The sequence below is a fragment of the Emys orbicularis genome, chromosome 10, assembly GCF_028017835.1.
Source record: "Emys orbicularis isolate rEmyOrb1 chromosome 10, rEmyOrb1.hap1, whole genome shotgun sequence".
Lineage (NCBI taxonomy): Eukaryota > Metazoa > Chordata > Testudines > Emydidae > Emys > Emys orbicularis.
Genome location: NC_088692.1, coordinates 48139322 through 48161264, shown reverse-complemented (window position 1 = coordinate 48161264; position 21943 = coordinate 48139322). Strand labels below are relative to the sequence as shown.

At 46.3% G+C, this 21943-nt stretch overlaps 1 pseudogene; it reads left to right on the top strand.

Moving 5' to 3' along the window:
- The first annotated feature begins 1174 nt into the window (after nucleotides 1–1174).
- LOC135885062 (paired amphipathic helix protein Sin3a-like) lies at nucleotides 1175–16196 on the top strand (annotated as a pseudogene).
- The last annotated feature ends 5747 nt before the right edge of the window (nucleotides 16197–21943 follow it).

The window sequence follows — 21943 nt, the reverse complement described above, 5'->3', positions numbered from 1 at the left end:
GGCCCCGTTATACAAATGCAGAAAGAGAACTCATGTCTGGAAGGACTTGCTTTTATGTTGCATCATGTTGAGGACGTCTGCAGTCTCCAGCAGGTTCTCTACTGAGGCAGGGCATAATGTGAGAACTAGACGTAAAGAAACGAGAGATGAAAGGAGAGGGGTAAGACTGTGAGGAGGTGCTCTTAGACACCAGGGTATGGACATGGTATGAAAACTAGATTAGAGGAGGGATATAGGTTTGCGAAGGGACTGCCAAGTAAGAGGTACTTCTGGGATCTGTGTGCTTCTAGACTCCTGGAACGTTCAGCAATTATATCTCTGCAAAGTTCCTATGTCTCATCAAAAGTATGTAGGCTGCCTAGATGTAAATTGTGATTCCTTAATCCTCAGTGAAGAGAGAGAGCTGGTTTTTCCATTATGTCAAGATGTGAGAGGTCAAGGGTTGTCTGATTGCCAACTTGTGGTGTTTTTCCTTTAAACATGATCAAGTTGGTTACAGTGCACTCTTTGTGAAGTGACAGAATGGACTTCTTTCTTCTAGGCTAGGTATAAGCTGGCTGAGAGGTTCAGAGTTTTGTGTATGCCTGTGTTGCATGGGGTGAAAAGAATATCTAGTTACAGGACCATAACAAGTATCAGAGACGTTTGAGAGCTCTGAAATGTCTGGCAAGTGGTTAAATCCATGTATTAAATAAATGATGGGATGTCACAGATACCAGGGACTCTTTGGGGCAGCTGGTTACAACAGTTGAGATTTCTGTTATTTGTAACTTCTCACAAAGCAGAATTCTGGGATATTGACAATGAACCCAGACCCAGTCCTGGGACTCTTTAGGAGGTATACAGGAAAAAAAAAAGTTTGGTTTATGTTCTGTTGAATGCCCTCATCATCACCCTGGTTAGTGGGGTATAGCCATGCATTTGTGGCCTATTTAACCTTCTGTAAAATAACATAGCCACAAAACCAATCTAAAGATTCATGGCCATTCCTGGAGAATTTTGCTATGCACGTTGTACCTCATTTGAAGTCCTTCTGAAACTTTCTGCTGTTTCAGTGGGCGATGGGCACTGAGCAGAAGCCTTACTGCCTCCAGCTTGTCTGGTCTAGGTTTTTATCCTACACCCATCAATGTGGTATCTTAGCATCTCTTAGCTTCTGTTTTGTTTTTTGTTGCTGCTAAGGTTAAAGATGAAAGAAGAAGAGTGGCGAGAAGCCCAGAGAGGATTCAACAAGGTCTGGAGGGAGCAGAATGAGAAACAGTACCTGAAATCCCTGGATCACCAGGGCATCAGCTTCAAACAGAATGACACCAAGGCCCTGTATGCAATATGTGTAGGCCCTTGACACCAGAACTTGGGTTGTTGTGATGGATAATGTGAACTCTGTCCCTTCCCCCATAGGGTTTGGGGTTGTAATGAAAGAGGAAATCCAGTTCACTGCCAGTGCTTTGTACAAGGGTCTTAAAGACGTGGTAAGTTGCATATGTGAGACTCACCCATGCTCTGTGTATTTGCTCTTCCTCCCTCAGAGGCAAGAGCAGGCATCAGAAGATAATGCTGGAGTACCCATAGGCCCACACCTGTCACTAGCCTATGAGGACAGGCAAATCCTGGAGGATGCTGCTTCTCTTTATCATCCACCACGTGAAACAGCAGACAGGAATTCAGAAAGAGGACAAGTACAAAATCAAACAGATCATGTACCACTTCATTCCGGACTTGCTGTTTGCTGGGCGGTGCGAGCTCTCAGACGTGGAGGAGGAAATGGATGTGGATGAAGCCACTGGGGCTGCGAAAAAGCACAACGGAGTTGGGGGCAGCCTCCCTAAAGCCAAGCTGCTGTTCAGCAACACAGCGGCCCAGAAGCTACCGGGGGGAGGGGCGGAGGGGGGACGAAGTGTACACCCTCTTCTATGTCAACAACAACTGGTACATCTTCATGAGGCTTCACCAAATCCTATGCTTGCTGCTGCTGAGGATTTGCACCCAGGCTGAGCGGCAAATCGAAGAGGAGAACCGGGAAAGGGAATGGGAGCGGGAAGTGCTAGACATAAAATGAGACAAGAATGACAGCCCAGTGTGTGGATCTGGTACTTGATCTGTTTCCTGGTGTCTTGAGGAATCTGTGTTCCTCCCTCTCACCTGCCTTTAGGTCTTGTCTCTGTAAAATCCGGTACCTGCATTTTGGTAGTTTCCAAAATGTGAAATATAAGGATGTTGGTGGGCACTGAATGTAGCACAGCATGTTATCAAGGAGGAGATCTCTAGACCTGACCCTGGGACTTGGAACATCCTACTTCATGGGGCTGTGGGCGAGAGGCGTGGTATTTTGTATTGCTTTAACACTCCTTGCCAGCTGAATTTCTTAATTTTGGATTGCGCTATTTTTCTACCTCATGAATTTACAAATTGGATAAAAATCTTCTCTTGCCCCAAGCTTGTTATAAACTATCTCAATGGAGGAGTCAGCCCCTGGCAATTGACAAAGCAGTCAGTTTTGGCTCTGGTATTAAAAAGTGTGTCTCCTTTTAAACTGGTGTTCAAATGATTTACCGACTAAAGAAAGCAGGGCAGGCCAAACCCAAGTAAGTCCAGGCAGTCCTATGTAGACCAGTAAAGAGCCTCCTTGATCTTCCATTTTCTGTTACAATATTCGTGTAATCTGAGTGGTCTCAGGAAATATATGTATTTAGAATTCTCCAAGGGCTGGTTTCCTTAGTGGTGATAATGCTACAGTACTAAACTGCCTATGGCTGCCTGTTTCCTGCCAGCTAAAACCAGAGTAAAGTAGCTAATTTGGATTAAAGCAAAGGAGGAAGTGTGGACAGTCTTTGTTGGCCTTGAGGGATGCAGAGGTGTTTGAACCTATAACAAATAAAAACAAACAGAAAACACAGTGAACTTTTCAAATTCCCTTTAAAATGGCATTGTTCCTTAACCAGTATTTTTAAAAACTTTATTTTCATCTTCCCTTGATGCCTATACCGCAGTGATGAGTGTTAGTTCAAAACTGGGTGTATCCTGAATGGCTTTTTTCATTTTCTTCCCCTTTTTACTGTGTTTCTGCTACAGCCCACAAAACCTTTTAGAAGCTACATTGGCACATTCAGCTTGGAAAGGCGGTAACTGTCCGTGTAGCTTGCTCTGGATAAGGTGCTGGAGAAACAGGAGACCTGGGTTCTAGTCCGAGCTCTGCTACTTAGTTACTATGTGACCTCGGGCAAGTTGCTTCCCCCAACCCCCTTGGTCTCTGTTTTATATTCTTCAAGGCGGGGACTAGTTGGTTGTGTGTCTGAATGGTGGCAAGCACAGAGGGGTCGCAGATATAGTTTGGGACCTCTGGGTGCTAGTGAAATACAAGTTAATAATAATGTGCAATGGGTATATTTCATAAGAGCCTTAGGACATATCTGCGTTCATATCTTTTTGGTGAGGTCTCTGCTTTAATGGTGTGCATAATGTTGTTTTGGTAGCAAGAACCTCTTTAGTTCTCTTTAGTTCTGAGAATTTTACCACCTCTGCCCTCCTCCGTGAGGCCTCTGACGGGTTACAGACCTGGCATTAATTTGAAAAGCTCTCATTTAAAGTCTTACAATGTTGTTCCTCATTTTATTGACCATTCTGGTAATTCATCAATTTGTCTGAGACCTTCAACATGTGGCCCTTTTGCTCCCAGAACTCATAGTGGGCCTGTAGGAACTGCCTTTGAGGGGTGTTACAATGTAGTTCATGTTGCACCTTCTCTTCCTCTAGTGGATATTGATGTGGAGGATTACTACCCAGCTTTCAGAGGGGTAGCTGTGTTAGTCTGTATCAGTAAAAACAACGAGGAGTCCTTGTGGCACCTTAGAGACTAACACATTTATTTGGGCATAAGCTTTTGTGGGCTATAACCCACTTCATCAGATGCACGGAGTGGAAAATACAGTAAGCAGGTATAAATATACAGCACATGAAAAGATGGGAGTTGCCTTACCAAGTGCAGACTGTCCTCCACTATCCAAGAGATGCCTAGTATCAGATGGGACCACGTTTGAAGTGTTCTCTTGCTCTTAGAAAACCTGAAGCATTTGTAAACACAAGAACCAAAACTGTAAGGACTCTTGGAAAAGGTTCTGTATTTCTTTTGAATAACAACTTCCTTCTGGATTTCACGCACGCTGGCTGGCTCTTGAAGCTGGTATATTTGTGGCTTTCAGCTGCTTGTTGTCACTTGAACTCTGTAAGCCCAAGTGTCAACTCTCACATGCTGGCTACCTCGATGATCCAATTTCTATGGAGAATTGTTAAGCACAAATTAGAGTATAAAGACAGGGCTAAAAACAAGTTCTTAATTTCAGTTTTGACAGGAAATCGGCAGTCAACCGGCTCTTTATTTCAACTTGAGAATATAATTAATAATTAGAATTTGATTTAATTATTTTTAATTTCCCCTCCAACTAATCAACCTTTGGATTTGGTGTAGTGATTCCATGGCAAGAGAACTGCCTAACAAGCCCTTCCCGCGTACCTCGATGGTCTAAATCTTTGCCAGCTGTCAGGCATTTCCTTCCTAATGCTCACTTAAAGGTTATTAATCCGTAGTTACTTTGTATGTGTAACTGTACTTTGCCAGCATCATTATTTATTTTAAAGGACACAATGTTTTCCAATGGGTGTAGTAGTAATTCACAATAGAAGAGGCTACTATGTTCATAACCTAAATACTTGTTTTTTAGTTTTAATACTTAGATGGCTAGAATTTTTTTTTTGTTGTGGTTTGACGAGACAGAGGTTTGAAGCAGGAATTTTTAAGGGTATGTTCATTTCTAATCTGCATTGATGGACATATTCTTTAGCTGGTTCTGAGACTTGCATGGTGCATAGTGGAGAAGAACTGGAAATCTGACCAATTCTGCCACAGCATATATGTATGCAGGGGAGATAAAATAGTTTCTCTCTCATCAATTATAGCGTTTGACGTAAGTGTTTGCATGCAAACATGTAAGTCTAGAAGTGCAGGCAAATGATGAAGGCTCAGCCTGGCTTGTTTTGATTAATGTCAAACTCTGCTTGTTGCCACATGGAGAAGTTTATTTTGGAGATTTTCTTAGTGTTCTATTTTATCTACGGCCTGACTGCAGAAGGCAGGTTGTCCATAGTGCACACTAGTGCAAAGCCCTCTGACTGACTTGGGTTGGGGAAAGGGGGCTACTGCAGAATACAGTGCACCAAGTCCAGAGGCATTTAAAACCACTTCACTAACTCCTCTTCTCTGTGTCCTTCCTGCTCCCAGCTTCAGCACACAGTGAGCGATGAGATCTGCATGCAGGTGACAGAGCTTTACCTGTCGGAGAATAGCAACGGAGCTACCGGAGGCCTGCTGTCGTCACAGTCATCTCGGGCCCTTGTGGAGGCCACGTACCAGCGCAAAGCCGAGCAGCCCATGTCAGACGAGAACTGTTTCAAGGTAAAAACCATATCTGCCTGCAGTGACGCTTGGAGGAGGACTCCTGGAGGAGCTTGCTGAGAGAGGAGGGGAAGTACGAAGGCTCGCTGAGAAAGGAGAATGGGCTCAGCTTTTCATTTTACGTAACTATCCAAATATCCCAAGGACCTCTGGACACCTGTGTGCTCCGCAGCTGTCCTAGAGCTTGACAGGGCGACCTGATTGTGCATTCTAGCCTGGTGGAGCTGCCGAGTACCTGCTCTGTGACTGTCGGTCTTAATATAGCCCTTGGCGGGGCTTGCATCAATCCAGACAGGAACTGTAGAACGAACAGAAAAAACAGATAAATATGTCTATAAAGAGTTCCTCGGAAATGGGACATTTGCAAGGAAGATGGAAAAATACGTATCCTGAAGTAAAGCTGGGATTTGTCCCTGTATTTCCCAGTGTCCCAAAGCCAGAGTAATACTGTATTGAGTGATTGCTGTCACTAGGCTTTTAATCTCTGTCTCTCCCTCCCTCCCGTGGGGTGGGTCACTGACGCTTTCCACCTTTTTCTCCATCTCATCCATTGTAGACTGTAACGGTCTCTTACTAATATTTGTCACCTATGCGTTAAATAAACCTGACTCTCAGTTCAAATCAAATTCATACTTCTTGTCACTGTGAAATCAGAAGTGGCCGGGCCCATCTTGAGCTAGTGAAATTCATTGATAATGGCTTTGATATTTATAGGGCGTCTCTGTGTTCCCGCTGAGAGTCTCAAAATAAGCAGGGAAGCAAAGAATTGAAACTGCACAAATTGATCAGAAAACAGCATGCTGCTAAAAGGGGTCCAGCTCCTTGCTTTGCCTTTATAAACATCCCAATTTCGAGCAAACTCTGTGGGTAACAGAGAGATTTTTTCTGATCGTTAATAAAATACCAACCGTTCACTGCAGCAATTCATGCTTTTTTCTTCCACCTCTCTTTAAGTATGTCATGGTTCTCTATCCAGGAATTCTCTTCTGCCCATATATGTAGGATAATTTCTTTATCCTTTTACCCTCTGTTAGATTAGCTCCTTAGTGATCTAGAACTTTCCACTCATTGTCAAAACTCCTTCTGTGTTCAGATTGTGTAACTGGGGCTAGTATCCCCCCGTTGTTCCCAGCAAAATGGAAGGCACAGTATTATGCTGGAGAGTTGCATAAAGTTTATTGGATTTATTTTTCTGAATAATTGGTTACTAAGTCCCCTTCCGCATTCTGCTTTGTAGCTGATGTTCATTCAGAGCAGAGGCCAGGTCCAATTAACTATCGAGCTGCTGGACACCGAAGAGGAGAACTCGGATGACTCCGTAGAGGCAGAGGTAAGAGCCGATTGTCCTTGGAGTTCAGCTGCAGCTATTAAGCATGTAAAGTTTAAATGGGGGTATAACTGGATGAAGATGGCAGCGCTGTCAGTGTTTCAGATGCTATAGTTTATGACCTGCTTCTAGTCCTACAGGACACATTGATTATGTGACACAGTGCACTCAGTGAATTGGGTTGAACAAGCCTTGTTGGCATCTCTTATTAACAATTTCAAAAACCAGACAGTGCAGGTGCATATAGGGGGAGGGATAGCTCAGTGGTTTGAGCATTGGCCTGCTAAACCCAGGGTTGTGAGTTCAATCCTTGAGGGGGCCACTTAAGGATCTGGGGCAACAATCAGTACTTGGTCCTGCTAGTGAAGGCAGGGGGCTGGACTCTATGTCGAACTAAATAGCTCGATGACCTTTCAGGGTCCCTTCCAGTTCTATGATATAGGTATAGGTATATCCATCCATGGGGGGAGAGTGAGTGGGACCTGTGTGAAATATATGGAGTCTCCAAAGATTGCTTTTCTTTCATCCACTTCCAACCAAACCCCTTCAGAGTTGGGTTTGAATTGTTTGATTTGGCAGATATTGGTTAACCCCTTGTGTTCTGTGCCCAATTTCAGCGTTGGTCAGACTATGTAGAACGGTACGTCAGCTCTGATTCTACCTCTCCCGAACTTCGGGAACACCTGTCCCAGAAGCCGGTTTTCCTGCCAAGGTGAGTGAACAAGCTGTGGCTGTGAAAAGTGACCCACAGACCACAAGTACCCATGTCAGCAGAGGGAGAAAATCTTACTCTGTCACAGTGTTGGCTATTGCAGTCTCTTGTTTGTTTTTAGTACTCTGCCACTTTAGAAGACATTAACCTGGGAGTAGCATATAGAGACACAGTGCTGCTGTTTATTCCAAGAGCCCACCCTGGGCTCCTGCTCTCCAGTGACTAAGGCCTGGTCTACACTAGGAGGTTATGTCGAATTTAGCAGCGTTAAATCGAATTAACCCTGCACCCATCCACACAACAAAGCTATTTAGTTCGACATAGAGGTCTCTTAAATTCGATTTCTGTACTCCTCCCCAATGAGGGGAGTAGCGCGAAATTCGACATGGCCATGTCGAATTAGGGTAGGTGTGGATGGAAATCGACGCTAATAGCTCCGGGAGCTATCCCACAGTGCACCACTCTGTTGACGCTCTGGACAGCAGTCCGAGCTCGGATGCTCTGACCAGCCACACAGGAAAAGCGCCGGGAAAATTTGAATTCCTTTTCCTGTCTGGGCAGTTTGAATCTCATTTCCTGTTTGGACATCGTGGCGAGCTCAGCAGCACTGGCAACGATGCAGAGCTCTCCAGCAGAGGTGACCATGCAATCCCAGAATAGAAAGAGGGCCCCAGCATGGACTGATCGGGAAGTCTTGGATCTCATCGCTGTGTGGGGCGATGAGTCCGTGCTTTCTGAGCTGCGCTCGAAAAGACGGAACGCAAAGATCTACGAGAAGATCTCAAAAGCCATGACAGAGAGAGGATACAGCCGGGATGCAATGCAGTGCCGCGTGAAAATCAAGGAGCTGAGACAAGGCTACCAGAAGACCAAAGAGGCAAACGGACGCTCCGGATCCCAGCCCCAGACATGCCGTTTCTACGAGGCACTGCATTCCATTTTAGGTGCGGCCGCCACCACTACCCCACCACTGACCGTGGACTCTGAGGATGGGATATTGTCGAGGGCCGCTTCCTCGGAGATGTTAGCGGACGGGGAAGATGAGGAAGGAGATGAGGAGGACGAGGCAGTCGACAGCGCTTACAACGCTGATTTCCCCGACAGCCAGGATCTGTTCATCACCCTCACAGAGATCCCCTACCAACCGTCCCCAGGCGTTAACCCGGAGCCAGAATCAGAGGAAGGATCAGTTGGTAAGTGTTTAAAACATGTAAACATTTATTTTGAACAGAACAGGAATATTAACAATATTAACGATGGGTTTTTCATGATTAGTTTGCCCTAGGCACTTTACGTTTTAGTCGTTGGCAGTGCAACTACTGCAAAAGAATCAAACAATGTCCGGTTTATGATGATTAGTTTGCCCTAGGCGCTCTACTTTTTAGTCCTTGCCAGTGCAGCTACTGGAAAAGAAGGTCTATATGTCCGGGGATAGAGCTAAAATCCTCATGGGACATCTCCACGAAGCTCTCCTGGAGGTAATTGGAAAGCCTTTGCATGAGGTTCCTGGGGAGAGCGGCCTTATTGGGTCCTCCGTGGTAGGAAACTTTTCCACGCCAGGCTATCATCAAGTACTCCGGGATCATTGCTTTGCAGAGCATGGCGGCATACGGCCCTGGTTTTTGCTGGCTTTCACGCAGCATGCGGTCTTTCTCTGTCCCAGAAATCCTCAGCAGAGTGATGTCGCTCATGGTGACCTGCTTTGAATTAGGGGAATGTTACTGTTGGGACTGCTTGCCTGTTCCTTTACAGAACTGTAACCGGCGGTTTACAGCCACGCGATGAAGGTGGGAGAGGGGCAGCGTACAGGGATCTTTCCCGGGGACAGCCGCGAGGGGGTGGGACAGGGGCAGTGTTCATGCTTGCCGGATTGCCGGCAGCAGGAACTGGCCAACGCTAGGAGCATTGCTTTGAACGTGAAAGGAGGGCACTGCTATAATTTAAGTTTTAAGCTGCCAAAAATCTACGGCTTACCATGTCAGCCTGCTACCCGAATTCCGCTGTCCTGCCCCGCTTCTCTGATCTCCAGTGCAAGACCCCAGGCACTGAATGCGAAGGCCGAAAATTCGACCTTGTCCTGAGTGCGCATGTGATAGGTGCTGTGCATGGTCTTCTTCACAGAGAAAGACTATGTTCATTGTTCACAAAAAATTATCTTTGTGAGGAATTCACTCTCTTTTTCACATCCCACAGCTGCGACTGTCTCCCGACCTACCTTGGCATCCCCCTCCCAGAGGCTGGCGCAGATTAGGCGGAGAAAGAAAAGGACACGGGACGACATGTTCTCAGAACTTATGGGCTGCTCCCGAGCCAAGGCGGCCCAGCAGACCCAGTGGAGGGAGAACATGTCCCAAATCCATCAATCACACATTGAACGGGAGGAGAGGTGGCGTCAGGAAGACCAGCAGGCGACTCAAACGCTGCTTGGACTAATGAGGGAGCAAACGGACACGCTCCGGCGCCTTGTGGATGTTCTGCAGGACCGGAGGCAGGAGGACAGAGCCCCGCTGCAGTCTATCTCTAACCGCCCTCCCCCGCCACAAAGTCCCATACCCCCCTCACCCAAAGTCCCAAGAAGGAGGGGCGGCAGGGGCCGTGAACACTGTCACTCCACCCCTGCTCAAGTAACAGAAGGCTCTCATTCCCCAAAATTTGATAAGTCCTTTCCTTCCCACCTCACCCAAGCCCCCGGCCCAGTTTCATCCCCTAACTGTTTAGTTGCTAATAAAAAATATGTTTCTTTTAATTACTGTTTCCATCATGTTCTTTTAGAGGACAGTGTGTTTGAAGGGGGGGAAGGGGATTGGTAATTGGACAGGACAGTCACCTTTACCAGGGTACAGACAGGGGGGCATGTTCAGCAGCAGGTCACACACACATTGCAGTCACTAGGCACCCTGGTCAGTCTGGGAGGTGGTTTTTATGTTCTGTGTGGGGGGGGGCTATGTGAGTTTGTGGCGGGGGAGGGCGGTTAGAGATCTTATGCAGCGGTCCTTATCCTGGATCACAGAGCCACGCAGCAGCGTCCTCCCCCGCCACAAAGTGACATAGCTCCCACACTCAGAGTCCCGAAAAGGAGGGGTGGCAGGCTCCATTGAAACAACCAGTCCAGCACTGCGGACCGCTCTAGGAGCAGGAGCCTGTCATTCCTCGAGTTTATAAGCGTTCTTTCCATCACTACGCCCACTCCCCACCACAGTCTGCGTCCCAGTTTCAACCCTTTACCGCGAAACCCGTAATAAAGACAACGGTGTTCATTAACAAAGTTCCATGTATTTTATTTTTAAACGTGTGTTGGAAGGGGGGTGAACGGGTTATGTAGCTGCAGAGGATAGTCAACATAAACTGGGTAAAGAAACGGGGGCAGGTTCAGCTTCTCTTTAAACAAAGTTAATAGTCACAGGTTACCCTGCTCACTGAGGAACCTAGCTTTCAAAGCCTCCCGGATGCACAGCGCGTCCCGCTGGGCTCTTCTAATCGCACGGCTGTCTGGCTGGGCGTAATCAGCAGCCAGGCTATTTGCCTCAACCTCCCACCCCGCCATAAAGGTCTCCCCCTTGCTCTCACAGAGATTGTGGAGCACACAGCAAGCTGCAATAACAATGGGGATATTGGTTTCGCTGAGATCAGAGCGAGTCAGTAAGCTTCTCCCCTTGAGACGTCCAAAAGCACACTCCACCACCATTCTGCACTTGCTGAGACGGTAGTTGAAGAGTTCTTTTTCAGTGTCCAGGGCGCCTGTATAGGGCTTCATGAGCCAGGGCAGTAGCGGGTAGGCTGGGTCCCCGAGGATCACTATAGGCATCTCCACATCCCCAACAGTTATTTTGTGGTCCGGGAAGTAAATACCTTCCTGCAGCCGTCTAAACAGACCAGAGTTCCTGAAAACACGAGCGTCATGAACCTTGCCCGGCCATCCGACGTTGATGTTTGTAAAACGTCCCCTATGGTCCACCAGTGCTTGCAGCACCATTGAAAAGTAGCCCTTTTGGTTAATGTACTGGCTGGCCTGGTGGTCCGGTCCCAGGATAGGGATGTGAGTTCCATCTATAGCCCCACCGCAGTTTGGGAATCCCATCGCGGCGAAGCCATCTATGATGACCTGCACGTTTCCAAGGGTCACTACCTTTGACAGCAGTAGCTCAACGATTGCGTTGGCTACTTGCATCACAGCAACCCCCACGGTAGATTTGCCCACGCCAAAGTGGTTCGCGACTGACCGGTAGCTGTCTGGCGTTGCAAGCTTCCAGAGGGCTATGGCCACTCGCTTCTGGACAGTCAGGGCTGCTCGCATCCGGGTGTCCTTGCGCTTCAGGGCAGGGGACAGCAGCTCACAAAGTTCCAGGAAAGTTCCCTTCCGCATCCGAAAGTTTCGCAGCCACTGTGATTCATCCCAGACCTGCAGCACTATGCGGTCCCACCAGTCCGTGCTTGTTTCCCGGGCCCAGAATCGCCGTTCCACAGCATCAACATGACCCATTGCCACCATGATGTTCACGGCGCGGGGTCCTGTGCTTTGCGAGAGGTCTGTGCCACTCTCAGACTTCATGTCCTCACCGCGATGCTGTAACCTCCTCGCCCGATTTCTCAGCATCTGCCTCTGGAAAAGGTGGACGATAAGGTGCGAGGTGTTGACAACGGCCAACTGCAGCGATGGTCGGAGCGGGCTCCATGCTTGCAGTGCTGTGGCGTCCACGCTGTCACTCACCAGAAAAGCGCGCAAAATGAAATGATTGCCTGCCGGCGCTTTCAGGGAGGGAGGGCAGGAGTGACGGTTGGATGACGACAGTTACCCAAAGCCACCCTCGACACATTTTTTTTCCCCAGCAGGCATTGGGGGCTCGACCCAGAATTCCAATGGGCAGCGGGGACTGCGGGAACTGTGGGATAGCTGCCCACAGTGCACCACTTCCAATGTCGATGCTTGCCCCGTTAGTGTGGACTCACAAAGTTGAATTACTGCCCTTAGTGTGGATACACACGTTCGACTTTGTAGTATCGATTCCACATATTCCATTTAAGTAAAATCAAACTACTCTCGTAGTGTAGACATACCCTAAGAGAGGGCATAGTCCACAGGCAGCAGAGAGGTCAGGGTTTGGGGAGTCACCAGCCCTGTTTTTTTTTGGCAATCCTGCCTTTGCTTACAATAGCCCTCTAGCTGAGTGCGGAAGGTGCTGAGTCAGTGCTTTTCGCTAGCAGGAAGTTGGTTGCAAAATAGCTTTGAAAGGCCCTCACTCTCTGTAAACAGCTGAGATCAGTGGGTTGGCTTATGGTAGGCACATGAGCCTAACCGACTTTAATTTGTGACCGTTCCACTCTGAGCAATACTTTGGGTTCTGAAGGGCTGGCCTGGAGCCACCAGATATGCCCAGCCTAGTGGACAGAGAATGAGCACTAATCCCAGCAGGGATTCTCTGGTTTACAGGAACCTGAGGCGGATCCGTAAGTGTCAGCATGGTCGGGAGCAGCAGGAGAAGGAAGGGAAGGAGGGAAACAGTAAGAAGTCCATGGAGAATGAGGAGAGCTTGGACAAGCTGGAGTGTAAATTCAAACTGAACTCCTATAAGATGGTGCACGTCAGGGGTCGGCAACCTCTGGCACGCGGCTCGCCAGGGTAAGCACCCTGGCGGCCGGACCAGTTTGTTTACCTGCTGCGTCGGCAGGTTTGGCCGACCGCGGCTCCCACTGGCCGCGGTTCGCCACTCCAGGCCAATGGGGGCGGCGGGAAGCCGCGGCCAGCACATGCCTCGGCCCATGCTGCTTCCCACAGCCCCCATTGGCCTGGGACGGCGAACCACGGCAAGTGGGAGACGCGATCGGCCGAACCGGCCGACGCAGCAGGTAAACAAACTGGCCCGGCCGCCAGGGTGCTTACCCTGGCGAGCCGCGTGCCAGAGATTGCCGACCTCTGGTGTACATGATCAAATCAGAGGATTACATGTACAGGAGGACTGCTCTGCTGTGTGCTCAGCAGGTAGGAGTTGAGTGAAAGGAATGGGATGAGCAGCTGGTGTTTCCCTGAACCTCTTGCTCCCAAAGGGCATCTGGGGAGAGTCAGATAAAGTGTCCGGGGTGGCGGGGGAGGGGTTGTTCTCCTGTAACATTTAGTAGTCTTCATATTGCTTTGAGGACTGGACACGACATAGTTTAGTCCACTGGACGCTGTAAACTTCCTCTGAATGTTCCTGAGATGTAACCCTTCCTTTCCTCCCCCTCCATTTTCCAAACTCTCCTGTTAGAGTAGGCAGCTGTTAGCATCCTTTTACTCGTAGGTTTCTTGCCTAGGGACACCTCACATTGGTTGCTAATCCCCCTTGTTAGGGTGGGCCTAAAAAGGGGGATAGCAAAGAACTGAAATGCTGAAAAACTGACCCGTGTTCTGACATAGCCCTCCAAGCTCATCTCATCAAGGAGCTGTGCCTCGTCCCTGCAGTCACTGAGAGTGGGAGTCTAGGGTTGCTCCCGGGCAGCGGAGCACTGCAAACGAATATACCAGCTGCTTGAAAGTGCTGGGTCTGGGACTAGGATAGCCGCAGTGATGTCATAATTACAGAAAGGTCCAAGGTGGATAAAAATTGGAAGACCTTTTTTAAAAATTAAATAAAATTCCTTTTTAAAATGTTTTGTTACTTAGAAGTTTTTCTTTTTTAAAAATGAGCCAGTTTAAAAAGAAATCAGAATTTAATACAAAATATGTTGAGGCCTAAACTTAGAAGATTATAATAAGACATTTAAATAACAAATAAATATGCTGAATCCATGACCCTCTCTTAAAAAACAACAACAACAACAAAACCCTTTGAATTAAAGGCTTCATTTCTATATAAAGAAAGAGTCAGGGAAAGCATCTAACTTTTGAGGTCAAGTTTCAAAAATATGGTACAGTTGGTTAGCGTAGGTAATTTAGGAGATTGTCTTCTTTTCAAGAGACATAAGCGAGACTAGAAATTTAAGCCCCAGTTACTTTCACTTAGGCATATTTGAAAATTTTCCCAGACCAACCTGAAATAATCAGTTTAATTCACTGACTACAGTTAATCCCTCTATTTAATAAATTATTTAATTGTCAATGTGAAGCATCTTTTGATAAGAGAAGTTTGTGTCTAAAACATTTAAGGTTGTCTTGTCTAATACAAATACATTTTATATACTGTTTTGGTTGTTTAAATTCCAGTTACCATTCTAATGCAGGTTGACACAAAACATGAGCAAAAAGTTAATTATCTAGTAAATAAGCAATATATCGTTCACCATTTTCTAACATACTAAAAGTGCTTGGTTAATAAGAATCTGAAAATATAGTTATGGTGTACACCTCTAGGTAGCAAACAGATGTACCAAATCTACTGTAAAGTGTCTATTTAGTTGTAAGTCAAGGTGTTTTAATTGGTATATCAACTAATGAGTGCATCTTTCTTTAGAAAACAGCTGAAATACAAATGCTGATTTAAATCAGTCCACCCTGGAAATGTCACAATGCATATTTTCCCAGGACTCAGAAGTTCAGGTTCTAACAGAATAGCACAGCTATGGGAATATGTGTAGTAGTTACTGGGACTGACTACTGTAATTAAGTCAGTGTTAAACTTAACTAACCCTTTATTAAATTACGCATAACTTTACTCAGATTCCTTTTTGGTTTGAAATTCCTTAGGCTCTGTTTCGGTCCAAAAATAACTTTATTTTAGTGGGGGTGCCGTGTGCATGCGCACATGTGCTGTGAGAGGTTGGGAACAAATATATCCGTCTCAGCACTCCCCTCTTCTATTCCAGCTGGAATTCTTGCACGCACGTGAGACTGTTTCTGTATTGTTTTTTATAAACCCCTGCATTGAAGGCTGAAAACAGTCTTGCATCACCTGACACTGCCATTAATCAGGGAAAAGATATGAGAAGCTTAGCATTATTGCAGCGTTAGGGTTCTAATCAAGCAGTCAAGTCAGGAACTTCTGGAAATTACTTCTGTTGAGTGTTTAATTCTGCTCTGGTGCACATGTATGTTTTGTGTGTCCCTGTTTTGATCATTAGCAGAGTGTTGAATCCATTTCATACAATATACAGGATATACACTGTGGCAGAGTTAACATTCTAGTTCAGAGTTCAACAAACATTTGATGATTTTTGAATTTGATGACTTCTGAGCACTTGATTTCACGGACTTAATTTTCATTAACACTAGGCTTTGGGGGATTTCCAGTTGGGGAATAAGGATGGCTGTGCCTGCTTGTTCATACACTGCCTCCAATTTACTGACGCTTTCCCTTGATCGGTCGGCAAGGGTCAGTGTTTGTATTGCCAGTTCCCCAGCAGAGCTAAACATCTCAAATCTGTTGGCCTAGGGAAGTGGATTTGTTTTCGCTTTTTAAGTGTTTCGTGATCTTTTGTCTCTCCCATTTCTGTAGTCCCATGAAAGAGTGAGCAAGCTGCTGCACCAGCGATTCCAAACCTGGGTGGACAAATGGACCAAGGAGCATGTGACCTGTGAAATGGCAGCTGAGACAAACAAGTGGCTAATGGGAGAAGGGTTGGAGGGTTTGGTGCCCTGTACCACTACCTGTGATACAGAGACCCTGCACTTTGTGAGCATTAACAAGTGCCGTGTCAAATACGGCACAATATTCAAGACACCGTAAAGTCCCTGAGTGAGGGAAGATCACGTGGTGTGTGTATGTGTGTGCGTATCAAGGAAACGAGGAAGATGCCTTTCTCCCCTCACTGTGTATCTCCGTAACATGGCCAGTTGACTAGTGCACAGCTGGTACAGCCTGTCACCAGCGGGATTCGGTTTAGGAAAACGGATCTCTACAAACCTAAGCTGGAACTGTTGCCAACAGGCCTCTGACTTCAGCGTGCACTGTGGAGGGAAGGACCCTTTTCAGAACTGAGTGATCCTAGAGAAATGCAGCTAGCTCATATGCACCAGCACTTTTGAGACTAACTCCTCAATGGCCTGAACTTCAAGGGAAGAGAACTGGATGTTGCATACATCCTGACCGGAGTGGTGCATTTAAAGTTATATGCTCAGATATGTCGTGAAACCCAGAGGTGCCTATCACAACTGGATTCTCCTCTGTTAGACTGCTGCAGGTTTGCCAGGATCTCACCCGGAGTCACCCAGCTCTGCAGTCCGGCTGTCGAGAACAGCATCTCCTGGATCTGACCCTCGACTCCTCCCTCCTTCACCCTGCTGGACTCCTGATTCAACCAGCTCAGATTGGTCTGTCCTTTCTAGTGCCAGCGGGATTGTTTTGTACCTGCTTCTTTACTAGTCTCTCCTAGTGCCATGCACCAGCTTTTCACACACATACGCACACACAGCAGAAACAACACAATTTTAACATGTTCCCCTTCCTTTTTTGTAAATAAATGTACATATTGTCAATTTTTTTCCTTTTTTTATTAAAGGAAGTATGCTTGATGTGCTAGCATAACTGTACCAGCTTTTTGTGTACCATAGTACCAGGTGGCTTGAGAGTTAGTACCAACAAACAGACCTATGGAGACATTTATTACACTTTTTACCAAAGGGAGTTATCATTGTAGTGCTTTTGTGTGGAAACTGTTCTCTCCTTTCTTTTGTAAATAAAAATACATCTTGGTTCTTATTGAGGAAGACACTCGCTCACCCACGGCCCTGCTCCTGTTCTGAAAGGCACCATGCAGCATGCAGTTTGCAGTGCGGAGAGGGGACATTTGACCATTTTATTATTGGCTTCATAATCTGAAGTGTTGCTGAGCTACCTAGCTGGGGTTGATTGTGCTTATGTATTTTCCCTCTCAGTATTGGAGAAAACATCCTAAGTACCAAACCAGTATTTCATTAGAGCTGCTTTGTGTATGTATCTATGTCTAGGTCTGTGTCTGTGTGAGAGAGAGAACGGCAAGGCGGGTAGGCTGTGTGATGCATTTCACTAGTGAAATCCACAAATGGGATATATATATTTTTTAAGCATAGAAGTTTAGTGCTGGCAGATATTTAAGCATTGGAAGATTTTGGTTTTCAGACAAGTTGGCATGGACTTCGTAAGCCACGACAGACCCAACTGCATTGTCTCTCCTCCTCAAAGGAGGCATCCTTTCCTTGCACAAAACAATGCTGCCAGTTGTGCCCGAACAGCTTCCGTTGTCCCAGCTGGAGAGCTGTGAATGCAGCTTTGCTGCTTTTCAAAGTCCACTTCTGAAATCTGTCCCAGAGATTTCAAGACAACTGGTTGTCCCCTCAGAACTGAGCTCTCTTACCTTCCCCGGCAGAGAGATGGAGAAATTGGGGAGAGAGGGTCGGGGGAGGGCAATCGCTCCAGACTTTGTGCAGCCTGGGAGAGCAGAGTGGTGAAAATGCATGGCCTATAAGGGTCACTAGTCATTGGCAGCCAATGTACAGAGAGTAATTCCAGCCATTGTGATGAATGGGAGCCTCCTATGGAGAGAGGAAAAGAGAGTAAAGAGCCCACAGGGGAGTTTTCAGAGTTTGCCAGCAATAAGTTACCTGTCCCGTTTCTCCTCCTTTTGCTGTGTTCAGCCAGGAAGGGGGTTTTATTGTGTCCTCTTCCATTTCAAAGGTTTTACACACGCTCCCCTGTGCCTCACCCCACCCTCAGGTGTTTCTTTTTAATGTATGTTAAAGCTGATGTGGAAGTGGAAGTCAGGATGATTTAGACTTTACCAGCTTGGAAGTAACAGCTGCTGCTGCTTTGTGGGTGTTTTGTCCAAGAGTCTGTGCCTGCATGTTATTTGAGCGGAATGGAGTTAACATGGCAGGATTCCTGCTGTTCAAGGTACCCAGGAAAAAACCCCAATAAAACACAAGGAGATCTCCTCCTGCAGCAGGGTTTTCACCTACAGCTTTCATCCCTCCCGATGTCTGACTTCTGAGCTCCAAGCTCTGATCCCAGCCTGTACAATAGCAAGATTTCTTTTTACTTTAAATTGCTTTTTGTATTCTGTAATGTGATCCTTGGCCACCTATCCATGTGATGATTTCTATACAAATGTTGTAAACTTGACTGTAGTGCAGTATTTCCATTAAAATATCAGGGCTAATCATTGTGTACAGATTTTTCTTCCTTCTTGATCATACACAATGAGATTTTGACACACACTCTCCTGAGGGAAGGGAGGAAGATGCATCTGATGGAATCACTCCTTTAATAAAAACAGAAGTAGAGGTGGTGGGAGAAGATAGTAGTAGACCTGAAAGTTTGATCTCTGTTTAGGACACTCACAAATGACCAATGTTTGACTTACCCTAGCAGATAAATGTAAGGGTATCGCCTCTGGATTCCAGATACTAATTTGTAAGCAATTCCCAGTTCCTGTTCAGAGGTTATAAACTCTTTTTATTTTGTAGCAGTTGCAACATTTTGTGGTGGTCGAGAGCTAATAATTAGCCACCTCTTCCGCTGGAGTTGGGAGGTCATCCCAGCTGCTATAGATCAGAACAAATAAGGAAGTTATCAGCCCTGTAAATTTCAGTTCCGCTAAAGCTGCTGGGGGAAGGGGTTGCCCCCTCCCCCCAAATCCCTTGAGTCATTCTGGGAAATGGGTTAATACAATTTACCAGCCAGTAGAAATGTCAAAAAAAAATCTATCCCTCCGTCTTGTTAGCAGCAGGGCTGTTAAATAATAAATCAATCCTTTTTGGTTCCTTAACAAATTAACAGTTCTCTTTAGCCTGATTCTTTTTTGATTTAGAGCTGTCTTCAGCACTCCCTTTGCCTACATCCAGTGCTTCGAGATTGAGGTCTATCACATACACAGTCATGGTGTTTAGGGCCACTAAACACCTAGCCCCCTTGACGTGAATGTTGCATTTTTTTAGCCTAAATGGTAACATTGCACTTTATATGGCTCAGTATTTTGTGGAAGAGTTTAATAGTTTTTCCTCCCTGCTTTCTGTCTCTTCCCGTTGGGTGAGGAAGCCCCATGGGGTAATTGTGTTGTATAAATACTGTACACAGGTAAAACTACCAGAAAAGCTCAACCAGCTGTCATTGGGTATCCAAAGCCATAAGCTAAGGAGCACTGAATACAGACTGTAAGTCTATTAATAACGAATAGGGGGACCCGAGAGATGCAAATAATGGCAATGTCTGAAGGTGCTCTAAGTTATTGGATAGCCTGTCTGGTTTTCAACAGTGCTTTGAGCCTCCCTTTGAAGTCATCCCTTTTGGACTCTGAATTTAGGGATGCCAGCAAGGGTCATAGAGCACAATGATCCCTTCTGGCCTTAGAATCTTGTCTGACTGCCTGTATAACCCAGAACTTCCCCCAAAACTTTCCTTTGGAACTGCAGCTTAAAAAAAAAAAAAAATCCCCAAAAGATGCGTGTGGAAGTGCAGCCCACTGCCCCACATGCATGTCTGTAAAGCTGGGCTGTTGGAGTACTTTCAAGGGAGCCAGAAGATCTGGTGAGTGCTGTCTTGACTCAGTGATGCTGCCAAGCGTGTTTGTGTGGCCAGACCAGGAGCACTGCAGCGTGTGCAGCTTCCTTCACCAGCGATTGGTGACAGGTCAGCAAAGGTTTGTGACTTCAGGGTAGCCATTCTGTGTCTCCAGGCAGTTTCTTGCTTGTCTCTGTAAGGGCTGCCACGTCTTACTGAAGGCTGAAAATCTGAGGAAGCATTTGCCTCTCTGGTGCTTAAAGCTGCAGCGCTGTCAAAGGTTCTAAAGAATCTGTTGTTCCTTCCCCTCCCAGGCAAAACCAGATTTCTGTATCTAGGTCAAGCAAAACAGCTGCTCGTAAACCACCGTGTTTGCCTTTGCACTCTGTGATGTCCCTGGCATGCTGGATTAGTGACATGGTACTTGAGGCAATTAATCCTGGCATTGTCTGGTAATCAGAGGAGTTTCACCAAGGGGTGCTTTAAAACTTCTCACTCTCAGCTTCCAGGAATTTGATGTTTCGGCCCGTAAGCGGTCCCGTCTTTGACACACATGGAGACTTTTCCCAGTTGGGTGGTAGAGAATCTGTTGGAAGTACATGTTCCCAAGGCAGCTGTAGCACCTCTCTCCTAAGCTGCTTTCTGGAAGGTGTCCCAAAGGAAACCTAGTCTCTTTGGATTCCCCTAGGAAGTGGCTGTGTAGTAGAAGCAGTCTATTGGTCTTCCAGGAGCATGTTTATAAAACATCACCTCCACGACTGCAACCCCACCCTCGTATCTTCACATCCAACCAGCAGAACTTGCATGGAGGAGGGAGTTGGCTTTGTATTGTCCAAGCATTATTAAAAGTCTGCCTTGTGTGCTGTCATAACTATAAAGGGAAGGGTGACAGCTCTCCTGTGTACAGTGCTATGGAATCCCTCCTAGCCAGAGACTCCAAATCCTTTTACCTGTAAAGGGTTAAGAAGCTCGGGTAACCTGGCTGACACCTGACCCCAAGGACCAATAAGGGGACAAGATACTTTCAAATCTTGGGGGGGGAAAGGCTTTTGTGTGTGTCCTTTGTTTAAGGGGTTGTTCGCTCTTGGGACTGAGAGGGACCAGACATCAATCCAGGTTCTCCCCATCTTTCTAAACAAGTCTCTCTTATTTTCAAAATTGTAAGTAAAAGCCAGGCAAGGCGTCTTAGATTTACTTTGTTTTCTCAACTTTTTAAATGTACCTTTTACTAAAGTGCTTATCTTGTTTGCTATACTTTGAACCTAAGACAGAGGGGATTCCTCTGAGCTCTTTAAGTTTGATTACCCTGTAAAGTTATTTTCCATACTGATTTTGCAGAGATGATTTTTACCTTTTGCTTTAATTAAAAGCCTTCTTTTTAAAAACCTGATTGATTTCTCCTTGTTTTAAGATCCAAAGGGGGTTTGGATCTGTATTCACCAGGAGTTGGTGAAAGGAAGGAGGGGGGAAGGGTCAATTTCTCCTTGTTTAAAATCCAAGGAGTTTGGATCTGTATTCACCAGGGAATTGGTGAAAGGTTTCTCAAGGCTTCCCAGGGAGGGAATTCTTAAGATGGTGGCAGCGGACCAGAGCTAAGCTGGTAGATAAGCTTAGAAGTTTTCATGCAGGCCCCTACATTTGTACCCTAAAGTTCAAAGTAGGGATACAGCCTTGACATGTGCATTTACCCTATTTTGGACCCGGATGGTGCAGATACTGTATTCTCATTCTAGATCAGTGGTTCCCAAACTTTAACAACCTGTGAACCTGTCAAGGCTCCTTCCCCACTCTGAACTTTAGGGTACAGATGTGGGGGTCTGCATGAAAACTTCTAAGCTTAACTACCAGCTTAGATCTGGTCTGCTGCAACCACTCCCAATGGGCTAACTCCCTTCCCTGGGTAGCCTTGAGAGATTCTTCCACCAACTCCCTGGTGAACACAGATCCAACCCCTTGGATCTTAAAACAAGGAGAAATTAACCATCCCCCCTCCTTTCTCCCACCAACTCCTGGTGGATCCAGATCCAATCCCCTTGGATCTAAAAACAAGGAAAAATCAATCAGGTTATTAA